The following is a 12,592-nucleotide window of genomic DNA, read 5'->3' as shown; positions in this document are numbered from 1 at the left end:
AGCAAGGCTCGAGGGCACAGGGTCACCTTTGGATTCAGTGAGTGCCAGCACTGGTGCCCGACTCCCTTTAAGATGTCACCCCCTGGCAAAGCCCACCTGGAAGGAAAACTCCACAGGGCAGTAAAGCACAGACAGACAGAGTCACAGACAGTCACAGTCACACAGAGTCACACACACACGTGACAGCGGCGGCCCTTTAGTTTTGAGTGTGGCGTTATTGGACGTTTGTCTGCATTGGCGCTGCCGCGTCCCGTTGAAGAATGAATGTGACAGCCGACCAGAGCACTTGGGGACTCCTGAGACCACCGTAGAAAGACAACACGGGGAGCCCAAGTTGGCAGGAGTGAGGGATTCTGGCTGGAGTGGCAGTCCACGTTTGCCCGTCTTGAGCCGAGCACTCGTGAGGCCTTAAGCCACAGGAAAAGGACCACATAAGGAGGGCTGAGGAGAGCCCTCATCTGCGTGGCAGTGGACCCTGGTCACTTCTCTCTGGCGACACTGTGGCAGTGCCAGCATTACTGCTATTTCATTCGATTTAAGCTTCCCAATGGACGGATTCAAACCCGGGCTGGTGTCCTGCGTAACTTGTAAGTGGACTGTCTGTGACTTCATACGCCCCCATCTACTGTTAAGGTGGCACACCTTGGGACAGGTTAACATGCCGTGCCACACTGCGTTATTTCAGGTCCCTGACAGGTGCTTCGTACCTCTTCTAATTTATTAAACCTCTCCTTCTAGGTGATGCCGTGATTGGGGGGCTCACGTACAGACCTCTGACCCCTTGGTGTGCCCACTCGCCCGCCTTACACCTTTGATGGACGTCCTCTAGGAGCTCTTTGATGACAGGATGTTAGTCGCCTCCGGTCGGAGCCTCGGCCGTTTCCTGCTATTCTGTCTTCATTCGAGTCTTCTTGTGCTGCGTCTCGGCCCCCCACACGGCGTCACACGAGCAGGGCGGACGTCTATCCTGGCCGCATCAGTCAGGCCCTGCCAGTTCAGACGCCACTGGATTTGACCCCGCATCTGTGATGGTCACCAATGGGCCTCCAGACGGTGACGGCGCTCAAGGCCAGTCAAACCACGACAGACACGGCAGACACGGCCTCGTCTCGCTCTTTACTCGCCTGCCCGCTCGCCCGCTCGCGCTCTCTCTCTACGGTTTGTGCCCTTCGCACTCGAGCGGACCGCACCGTCCATCGTTACGTCCCAATCGAGGACTCCGACACGGCGAGCTTGGTGCCAAGCGCCGCTGCAGGCCCGCTGCCAACAGGCACCTTCTTTGGCAGCGCTTCAGCCGCTGATGGATGGATGAAGGTTACTCAGCGGTCCGGCAGGCTCGTCTCTCGGCAGCCCACCAAACAAGGCCAGGATCGTGCGGAGCGCCTGGGAACGCTCACTCCTGCCGACGGCCCTCTGACAGCTGGCCACCTCCTCCAGAGCCGTGAAGTGAACCAGCCTGTCGTGGAGGTGCCCTGTGACGCCAGCCAAGTCCCCAAGTGGTTATACAAAGTGACACAAAATGACAGCCTTAATTAGGAAGAAACAACACGCCGACTCTCTGCACTGGCACTGGCCGAGGCGCGCTGGGCACAAACAGGTCCCCTAATTAGCGAGGGCACAAACTCAAGAAACCAGGCTGCCGCGGAGGGGTGGGTGGCACGTGGGGACGCTAGGAAACTAAGAGGGTCAATCATATGACACGCTAACCGCAAAGGACAGACGCTGGCGCAGTACAACACGTCTGCAAAGGCTTATGGGTAGCGTGAACCCGCGCCGTTAGTCTTGATGAGTCCACTGCCCGACTGTGCCACTGCTGAGATTTCTTTGGGCAGAGGGAGTGGCGCCCGCTGAAACTCACACAAGGCTGTTGGCACAGCACAGGAGTGGAGTCCACAAAACTTGACGAAGGGGCACAACACGAGGAGGACAAGCGTTGCCAGGCTACCATCAGTCTTCATCAGAGAAGAGCGGCGGGTGACGCTGGATATCTGCCATGTCAGGGCGCATGGTGACTCGGGGGGACGCAAGGTCTGATGGGCACGAGCCAACATCCTTCGGTGGATGTCAGCAGGCGTCGCCCCCTCTGCGCGTCGTCCATCTTCATTCGACGTATTTAATGTGAGTGGATGAGGGTCGCCCTAAGGATTCTCCAAACGGGGGTCCCCCAAACAACCCCCCCCCACAAGTTTTGACGTGATGCCACTCTGTGTGTCACATGACTGCAGTCACTGTATCGGAGGATGTGGCACCATAAACAAGGCCGTGATCACATGACACTTCACCAACTGTGCCAGGCCTTAATGTCTCATTCGCCCCCCCCCCCTTTGACTTTGCCCCCTCGTCTTTCATGTAACCATCCATCCTGGTCTTATATGACCCTTCAACACCAGCCAGTCACAGCACATGGCCAAGGAGAGGCCGATGCCCGCCGTGCCCAGGATGCCCCCTGGCATTCTTTCTCCCACCTGCATGGATTATGCAGTGTGCTTTGATTAAAGAAAATCAGAAAATGCAACCGTCTGGGAAAAAAGGAGCAGCAAAGTCTACTCTGTGGTCAAACGGCCAGGGTGGGCTGCCGGGCCGGGGGGGTCAAGCATCTTGGTGACAGTCCGTGGTCATTGGAGGCGACGTGGAAAACCCGCACCCAGCGCAAAGAAGGAGTCTTGGGGGGGGTTTGACAAGGCAGGCTGGACATCTGTCAGGAAGTGTCCCCCCCCCACCCCATGGCCCCCTGCCGTGTTTCGTCTGAGCACACTTCCCGTACGTGACGCGCAGGGGCCCGGCACCGCAGGCGGGCAGTCTGAACATCCGGCCGGCCAGTAGAGAGCGGCCACGGACTTTGGTCTTTGAAGATGACAAGGACTTCATTCCCACACAGTCAGCCCCAGTGTGCCCCCCTTAAGAGGGGGGGCTTCCAAGGGAGACTCATCCCCTGCCACCTGGCCATCAGACCAACGAGAGGTGACCACACCGAGTCTGGACACCTGACCTGCCCACCCAACAGAAAAGAAAGTCTTTAATGGCTTCACCACCTGCAGATCTGCTCTGTCACTTGTCACTCTGCGTGTGTCATTTGACCGACGCCTTTACCCGAGGTGACTTACGTCACAGTTGGAGCACACAGGCCAGTGAAGTGACTTGCTCAGAGTCACACAGCGCCAGCAGCAAAGCCTTAACCAGGACGCCAGGCTGCCCGCGACTGTGGTGGACATACAGCCCTGCGTGGCACACAGAGTTGAACAGGAAAAGAATAAAAAGACAAAGAGAGGACAACGAGGGCGAGGCAAGCGTCACAAGAGCCACTCAGGCCTGGCAGAAACAGCGAGCGCCGTCCTGACAGACGAGATGGCGAAGAGAGCAGCAGGTTATGGGGCACAGATAAAGGAGGACAGCTGACTGGCGGGGGGCGGCGTGGGCATCTCACCCTTCGTCTGTGTGTGTGTGTGTGTTAAACGCCCGGCCGTCTTTATTATTCAACAAACACTTTCTGTACGACGAGTGCCCTGCAAGTAGATGAGGAGCTGCAACTCCATTACAGATGTAGAGGGTGATGCCAACAACGAGGGTATCGCGGGCGCCACAGCATCGGGGGGCTGTGTTTGAAACGTGAGGAGCTGGTGAAAGTCAAAGCCTCGCCATTTCCGTTTCATCTTCTTCGTCGTCTTTTTCATCGTGGCGACGTTTCCGATTGTCGATTGGCACATGCAGCCCAGAACTTCACCGAACTCCACACATGTGACAATGAAGGTCACTGCTTTCCAAACTCCTCCTCTTCCTCTGCTCATTTTGTTTGAAGAACACACAATCCGGTCCCGCCCCTGAACGTGTGCCATCCGGCGTGTTAACCACGCTGAGCTGTAATGCACCCGCACACCTGGCAGGCACCGCTTGACTGTGTCCTAATTGTCCCAATTCTCTTGTCACTTTCAAATGCCACCCTAGCGGGCATCACACTTTAAGCCCCGCCCACAAATGACGACAAGGCCAGTGCAGTGCGCTTGCTTCACTTAGCGGCGGCTCCGAGAGGACTGCACTTCGATTATTGGCGGCAGGGTGAGGGGGCTCAGTGGAGGTAACGGGGGTCCGCGGTGTCCTGTCGAAGCTCCGGCGGCGCGGCGACTCTCCTGTGCCACCCGTGCTGGCTGCACTGCTCTGTAATTAACGTGTTCAGTAATCGCCTGTTCAATCAGACAGCTGAACGAGTGGCGCGGTGCCACCAAACGGCCTCCTCGTGTGATGTCACCAAGGCCCCTTTCACGATCCTTACCTGTGGTCACCACCAGGGGGCGTCCGTCTCCCCAGACCCTGCTCTAGCAAACGTCACCTACTGGGCACTCGCCCTCCCAGCTAGCGGCGGTGATGCCAGTGGGCTGTCGTTTGAGTGACTTGACGTCCACTTGTGTGTACAAACCCATGCAGACAACTCGCGCCAAGTCAGGTTTACATGAGTAAGGGACGAGTCCACGTGGGGTGTGCCACTGCAGGCCCAGAGCCAATGCCAAGGTGGGCTACAAAGACCACCAGCCAAACATCGGAAACCTGAGATTCTGCAGGCTGAGCTCCATGACAGAGGACTTCAACTCGGCGCCCACCTCAACAGAGTCAACTGTACCAGGCTCAGGCTGGCATCACAGCACACCGACAATCATCTCATATGAGGCCTGGAAACAAAGAGGGGGCCAAGTGGTCTTTTGTGCCCCCTTGAACTCCCGCAGATTTTGATGCGTTTTTTTTTTCTCTTTAGCGACACTGGAGTTTCCTGTTGTGCCCTCCTGGCCCACCCGAGAGAGTCACATCAGGACCCTCACTGTATGCCAGGGCACTGCCCTGCTACTTGATATTCAGCAGTTTTTAACATTCTTTTCTTTTTAATATTCTTTATTATTCTCTAATATTTTTGCCTAATCTTAGTTGTTTCTCTTTGGCATCTTGTAAGGCCCATTGTATGTCAATGGGCACCAGACAGAGCCTATCACTGTGACGAGGGCCTAAAGCCCACACGAATGCCAGCCTTACTTTCGCGACGCCCTCGGCTTTGAACCCGCTTCCCCATGACAGACCATTCCTTGTATCTGTGAGCAGTGCCACCCGTCGAGCGACTCCATGACTGTGCCAGTTGGCTTTATTTTATATGGCGCCTTTCACACCTGGCACTTTAGGGGGAAACAACACAATAAACCAAGAGGCGGCAAACAGAGCACTACGGGCACAAAGGGCGAGGACTTGCCATCCAACCAGAGAGAAAAACAATGAAGGGGGCCGCCGGCACAGCAGGGTCCCCCATTGGCGTCAGGTGCCAAGCGAAAGATACAAGTGAAGCTTCAGAAAGCAAGGGAATGCGACTCAATGAGCCCTAAACGAGAGCTGGGCAGCAGGGTGATGGGCACCAGAGGGTCTCCGGTGGCACACACAGCTCGGAGCAGTTCTGTAGCCAAGGGGTTCAGCTCTGAAGACGATTCCAAACAGGACGGCTGTACCAGCGAGAAGGAGCCGCTGTGCCACTGGGCGCCGAGAAAGCTGAATGAAGAATTCAAGTGCGGAGCGGTCAGCGCGCGCGCACACACACACACACACCGCTGTGCCCACTCAGGCCGCTCCGAGGGCACCCTGGGCTCACACACTCACCAAGCAGACACACACAGAGAAACGCTGCCTCCTGTCTGAGGGAACACCAAGTACAGCTCGGGGGCTCCCACCGTCGTGCCACTTAGCGGTCACTCCACACCACAGTGGTGTCACAGGACAAAGCTGGCACGCTGCAGAGCCAGCTGGAGAGAACACAAGACAATAAAAGGTAATGCCCTGGTGTCGGGCCGAGCCGTCACAGCGGTCATCCTTTTTTTCCAGCCGCCCGGCGTATAAACAGAGCGAAGGGCAAAGCCGGGGGTTCATCCAAACAGGACGCAGGGCCGCGCCAGGACAAGCCCACAAATCACACGGCCTGTCTGAGCACGTCCTCGGCGAGACGCCAGCCAGCGCAGCCCATCACATCCCCGACTCCTGCCATCCGCACGTCCTGATTAATTGTCTTTCGCGAGGGGCGGGCAAACCGGAGGGTGCCACTCACCGGCCGAGTCCAACCAAACACATCGGGGACCTCCTAAAAAGAAAGAAAAAACGAGGGCGCCACCCTGTGCCCACCGAGTGACGTTTCTGGAGATGGCGGCCGGGTTAGTTTACGACAGCAGCCACTGAGGCCTGAGCGTGATGCCAGTACAATACACGACGAACCTAAAGGTACCCATCATGAGGAAGACTTGGGACTCATCACTGCCCACCAGCCGAAGCCAACCTGAAGGCTCATACAGTGCCACACACGTGTAACACGCCTGGGGGGCTCACCTGAACCACAACCACGGCAGGCAACGCGCAGAGAAGAGCAGCGGGACTGAGGGTCATGAGCTGTGGAATCACATAAAGAACAAAGGGTGGGCACGGCAGGCAGACCACCGCAAAACTGTGAAGGGCGTTCATAAAACGAATGCCAGCTGCTGCCAGAAAACGACTCCTTCAGTGACAACACGGGGACGGGAAACGTCATCTTCACGCAGGGAGCCAGGGGAGTGTGGAGTGAGTGACCAGCTGGTGAGGAGCTGATGGCCTGCCCTCGCCAACATCATCCTCGCGCACAGCTGCGGATTGGCACCCTTGTCGTATTTAGAGCTGGAAAGCCTCTCCGTAATGGCGTGTCACACACGCGGTGAATACGGGAGGAGTCCGAGTCGGCTGGGGGTCCCAAGCTGCTCCTTTAAGCACAAAGCCAGGTGTCCCGAGCCTGGCAGGTGCCACACAATTGATAATTCCAGGGGCCGAGTGACCCCGACCCGGGACAGCCAGAGTGAGCTCAAATTACAACAAACTGAAGTGGGACTGTCACCAACGTGCCAGTCGTCTCAGTCCATGCAGTGACAACTCCCTGCCCTTCCCTCAGCACCTGCTGCACCCGCGAGCCCCCCCAAGTCGGACCTCAAAAAGCTGACGTCCAGCGAGGAGACCCTGTGGGCCGAACTTCAAGTCTGTGTCTCAAATGACAAAGCCAGACGGACAGACAGAGGGGACAAGGACATAAACACATCGGGCCACTTGGTGCCCCCTGCCACACACTCAGCAGATTGTGCCCGTCGCATGAGACCTGGCCCGGTGTGCCTGTCTGTGCCCGTCAGTCAGCTGGTGCCCTGCCTTGTACCCAGTTAGACACCACCAGCCCCCCCGTGACCCTCGGACTGTTGGCATTTCATTTCCTTTCATTCGTTCTGAATGGTCTTACGTTCATTTTGGGGGTCTTGCAGTCAAAGAATTCCATTCTCACATTTCCTTTTCCTTGCTTGGCTTCATTTTGGCTGCCATCTTGACTTCTAACTACGGGCGCCACTTTGAACCCAACAAGGCCAGCTGAAGGCTCAGGTCCTCGTCCAAACCCGTTGTTTGTCTGATCTTCTTCCACTTTGATCTCCGAGTCCCACCTTAGGGGGGCCGACGCGGCCTTTCGCTCGCTCTCCCTCGCTCATCTCCCGCTGCTCACTAAGACTCCCTGCGAGTCTGCTGACAGAACATAAATGGTTTGGCCCACTGGTTTCCAGTCCCAGTACTGCTGGTGGTCAGCCATTGGCCCGCCTATTCCGCTCATCCATTTGCTCTTCTTTTTTACAGGAAATCAGGGCGCACCCCACTGAATGATGGGAAGCCTCACTCCGGTCACTGGGCCGCCCCCCACGTCCGTGTAAGTGACAGAGTCGCTCGCCTCGGTCTTAAGACGGCCACCCACATCTTTACGATTGTCACGCCAGGAGTTCTGACCAGGCCAGGGGCTCGGGCACCGAAGGGGCTGCGGCTTTTTATCGTTGGCCCGCATGTCCGCTCCGCTCCAAAGGGGAGTGAAGAACGTAAAGCTGTGGCAAAGGCAGACGTATTTCTAGATGTCTCACCCGTGTGAACCTCACACTTCACTAAATACGAACAACAGGAGACACGAAACCCGCAAGGACACTCATCATTTGGGGGGCTGACCGACTGAGCAACCCCCCGGGGGTCCACAGACATGGGAACAGAAGCCACCTTAAGGCCCCGTCACGTTACACAAGCGAGCAGCCATCTTGAGTCGCACTCCCGTGACCACCGGTTGAGTGGTCTGATGCGGCTGGCGGTGACTCGTCTGTCACAGGGTGGGCTTGTGTGCACCAGCAACTAGCGAACAACGCGGGGACGAACAACAAGGAACGCGGGCTCGGCTCTCTGAACAGAAGACAACAGCAGCAAAGCAAAGACCGGAGCGGAGCGGACTGACTCGGCTCGCTCAGGTGGGCACGTTAGGGGCGTTTACAAAAAGGGGCGACACTCCTAAAGACTGAGCCGGAAAGTCCGAGTGCCATCCCGCCTCGTCTGGCCGTGTAACCCGACAAGCGGAGACGACAGAAATCAGCAACTGTGGAGGTCAAGTGTGCCATCCTCTCCGAGAAGACGACGTGTCACCGGCTGTTCTTTGGGATGGCGGGGTGTATGGGTGGGCTCGCTCCGAGACCTGAATGAAGCTTTGGGGGCTGTGTGTGCTCTTCTCACGTTTAGACCCTTTATGTTGTCTTACGTATAAACTTGTGTGTGTCTGTCTGTCCGTCCGTCCGTCCCTGAAGTGCCAGGCTAAGCTGTGAAGCTCAAAGAGCCGGCAAGGCGACCCCAAGTTAACGAGTCGTAGGAACAACGAAGTGCGAGGCTACGGCATGAAGCTGAAAGCAATCGACTCCATCGCCGAAGTGACACGAGAGAGGCACCAACGACTCCGACGACTCGACATTTCGATTTTTCTTCTGACGATGTCAATAGTCTCTAGGCGCCCGGGCTTTTTACAGCTAGTTTATATGAAATAAAATGGCCGCCCGTCCGCCCGCTTCTCACGAGAGGAAGACTTCACGGATCATTTAGAATTTTCTTGAACATTCCGGTTGATTTTGCGACTTCTCTCGTCGCGCTAACAGGCTGTGGGCCGAGGGCAGGGGTAGGCGGGTCCTCAGGAGTAGGGAGCCAGCTGGGCAGTGCCCTCCTCGCTCACACGCCAGCCTCTGTTCGAGTCGCTCTACCTCACGCCACGTGTTGGAGCGCACCTCGCCTCTCTCTGTCCGTTTACTGATTGTGCCCTCGTGTCACTACTATGTGGGCGGAGCCGCGGGGACAGCCAGCACTTCACGCGCTCCTTAGCTTTCCGTTCAGTCCGCCGGGTCTCACATCTAGAAGTCCTCTTTGAAGGACGTGGCGAGGCGATTCCCTCCTGTACCCCTTTGCCCACCCCTTGGTGGTCACGGAGAAATCCAAAGTTGGACTGGCTGGATGTGTGGCCAGCATGACAGGACCCCCTGGGCAAAGCAGTGCAGTGGGGTCCCTACCTACACACCCAGCCAGCAGGTCACAGCATACACAGATTAGCATGGGGCCCCCGGGCACCTGCCCAGCGTTAAGATGGCGCTGAATGCGACCCCAGCCCCCTACATTGCTTGGTCACTTGTGACATAAACAGGCCAGTCAGCCCACCCAGACTCACCAGTCAATTCTCATCAACATCTTCCAGCGGCCCAACGTGTCAGTGTGCTCTCGTGAAGACGACGATTTGATACTCAGACACTCCTGCCAAGAAAGAAAAACACACACGACAGAAAAGAGGAAGGCCAGGAGGAGAGTCTGCTTCACTTCCTGCTGAGGCGGTGGCACGGCCCCCCGACTCTGGGGACCCTCAGCACGAGAGGAGCTCGAAGAGCCGATCCGCTGAACAGCCTGAGACGGCACTGAGCCAGCAGAGAACCGGCGGCATTAAAGGTTTCCGAGGACGGCGCTTGGCACGGGTCCTGTACAAGTTGGCCAAACGTGACGTCACAAACAAACAAAAAAAAAAACGACAAAGATAACCGAAGGCTCGAGATGAAGGCGAAGAAAACGAAAAGGGAAAGTGACAACCTGACAGGGCGCCGAGTACGTCTTAGCATCCGGTCAGACCTCAGAGCAGTGGGGCTGCCAGTCTGCCAGTCCTGACTCCAGTGTCACCACATGACTGCTCAGCGCTGGCATCCTGCCACATCTCGAGGGCTCCTCATCACCACACAGCTCGTTTAGGAACCCCGCAGGGCAGCCGTGACGTCTCGTTACGCTGCCAAGCGTGCCAATCACTGGCCTGGTTAACACCCTATGCCAAGTAAGCGGACTTGTAAAGCAGCGGCGTGTGTCCGTGTCCACGCTGCCCCGGGTATCTCCGAGGGCCTCGCGCCGCTGCCTTTCTCTCACTTTTCCGTGTGAGCCCATTGTGTGATCACGTCTGCCATAAAGAGATAGCGCAGCCCCCCATCTATCTACGGTAGCAGCGCCCTGATGACTTTATCAGCTTGTCACGACCCCCCAGCCACACTTACCGACAACTGGAATTGGCGTTGCTCGTTTGATTTCGGACATTGACCGGTGGCCGTCTACCGACAAAGACCTCTGAAGCTGGCATGCGGGGCACCGACGGCAGAGGGAGTCTTCCCATTAGAGGGGGATTTCGGGCAGCAGCCTAACGAAACTCACGAGTGCTCGGATCTGGACGAGCGCAGTTGGCGTCGTGACACCTCCACCTCGTGTGCCGCTATTGACGCCGTGTTCTGCACGCCTTTCTCCGCTTCTCACGTGGCGTGTTGCACCCTCCGGCTCGCCAAGCTGGGACGTCTCGAGTGACAAGTTACAACCTGCCCAGGGTATTAAAGCTGAATGGGCACGGCTTAGCGCGCTTATGATGAAACAGCAGAGCCATTCTGCTACGGGCCTGGGTGTGCGACTGGAGGAGCAGCACACACACAAATGGAGACCACCAAAACACAAACGGCTTCGCAGCCCCCCTCCCCGTTTGGAATTTCAAACAACCTGGAAGGCCTTTCAAGTTCAAATTGTCCGAGCGAACCCGGAAAATCGACTCCATCTTTAATTTCCAAAAGGCGTCTATGAAAGAAAACACGAACATAAGGTGGCATCACCATGTGACATGATCCAAAAGTGGTGGGCATGCAGGGGTCCAAGCGTTAGGACCACTGGCGAGGCACAAATGACCACTAATGTAGTGGGCACCCTGTGCAGCGACTGGTCCCGACCTGCGCCCTACTGCTTGCTGGGCTAAGCTCCTGCATCCCCTCGACCCTGCCGACGGAAAAGCGGGTTTAGAAGATGCATGGGTGTAGCTGGCATTTGAGCCACAGTCAGAACACACACACACACACACACACAAGTGACTCTGCTTTGAACAGCACAAAATGTCCACAAAACAAATGATGTTCATCTCAGTATGTGGGGGTCTTCCTCCAGTCAGCCGTGCCCCCCATGAAAGTAAACGGCGTTTGCTGACCACCCACCCCAGAAACCCAGTCCAGTCCTGGGACAGGGAAACAAGAATACATTAAAAACTATAACCACCAGGCCGTGTGATGGCACTTAGCTGGGCATATGCAGTTCAAACAAAAGCCTTCAAGTTATTCTGGGTGCTGCCCACTCCCTGGTGCCAAGCCTCCCCTACACCTTGAGCCTTTGTAAAGAACTGTGCTGCGCCTGTGAAAGTTGGCACCTTAAAAGGAAGGATATTCAGCGTGGAATGGGCATGGACTGACTGTTTGTGCTGCCAGTGTGCCCGTAGGGACAATGTTGGGCATCACACTCGCTACGGCCACCCCCGTGCAAGTCACATCGTAGAAGCGGAGCGACAACTACCCGCAGTACTTGAAAGCGGGTCCGGTAACGAAAGGCGCTATATAGTAATCAAGTCTGAATGCGCGGCGGCCTTTTCTCCTCCAGAAAGCGGGTGATGACAGCCGGCACAGTCCGACGGCTTCTCTTAGCCTCCACAACGGCGAGGACGCGAGTTGTCCGAGAAGTTCCCACATTGCAGAAGCAACTGAACTCGCTGTGGGCACAAACGTCACCAGTGGAAATCAACACATGCAGAGGCGCGACTGACTCACTCGGCTCCGTCGACCTGCCAGCTCGATTCCTCCCGGGCGATTCTCCGAGCTGTGCTGTGTTGTGTTGTGCTGCGCGCCGGGACCGGGATGGACATACGCCGTGGGAAAGCGGTATAGAGGGAGGGAGGGAGGCAGTGCCGCCGGGCTTTGCAGCGGGCAAGGGAGGGTGCGCGCGAGCGGGAACCACTAAAGGCTCAGTCCAGGACGGACAATGGGCTGGACACGGCCGGCGCGAGGAGCACCTCCGCGGCCTGCGAACTTGGGGGTAATCGGAGACGGCGATACCTCCCAGCCCTCGACGCTCCCTCGCCTCTCGGTGGGCTCTGCAGGCCCGTTCACACAAACGCTCACATGTAACCAGACCCTCCCCTCTGGACGGCCGCACCCACGACTTGGGAACCAAGGCTAGCGGCTCATCCCATTCGGCGCCCAGTGGTTCCCTCCGGCTAGCACTGACCTGTCGGCGCTTCGGTCCAATCGCTGCCCGTCTCGTGCGCCGCCACCACCGCTGCTGCTGCTTCTAGTCTTAGCAAAACGGGCTAGAGACCAAAACAGTCCCCGCCCCGCGCTCGAGCGCGCGCGCGCCCACAACGCACGCACGTAAGCACGCACGCACGCACGCGTGTGTCACG

The 12,592-nt window shown here is 57.2% G+C and overlaps 1 protein-coding gene across 5 annotated transcripts in view; it reads right to left on the bottom strand.

Annotated features, from left to right (window-relative positions):
- The window catches only part of ralgps2 (Ral GEF with PH domain and SH3 binding motif 2), a 61,881-nt gene extending 49,348 nt beyond the window's left edge, over window positions 1-12,533 (bottom strand). For 4 of the 5 annotated variants that reach the window (XM_039734508.1, XM_039734511.1, XM_039734510.1 and 1 more), the window contains exon 1: window positions 12,418-12,533. The gene's annotated coding sequence lies outside the window, so the exon portion shown is untranslated. Of the gene's footprint in view, window positions 1-9,529; window positions 9,631-12,417 lie in introns of those variants that run through there. The other variant, XM_039734509.1, reaches the window with a different exon arrangement.
- Window positions 12,534-12,592: the final 59 nt, after the last annotated feature.

This window comes from Polypterus senegalus, chromosome 14 (assembly GCF_016835505.1).
Source record: "Polypterus senegalus isolate Bchr_013 chromosome 14, ASM1683550v1, whole genome shotgun sequence".
Taxonomy (NCBI): Eukaryota; Metazoa; Chordata; class Cladistia; order Polypteriformes; family Polypteridae; genus Polypterus; species Polypterus senegalus.
The sequence above is the reverse complement of the archived record's forward strand: the minus strand, read 5'-3'. Positions and strand labels throughout refer to the sequence as shown.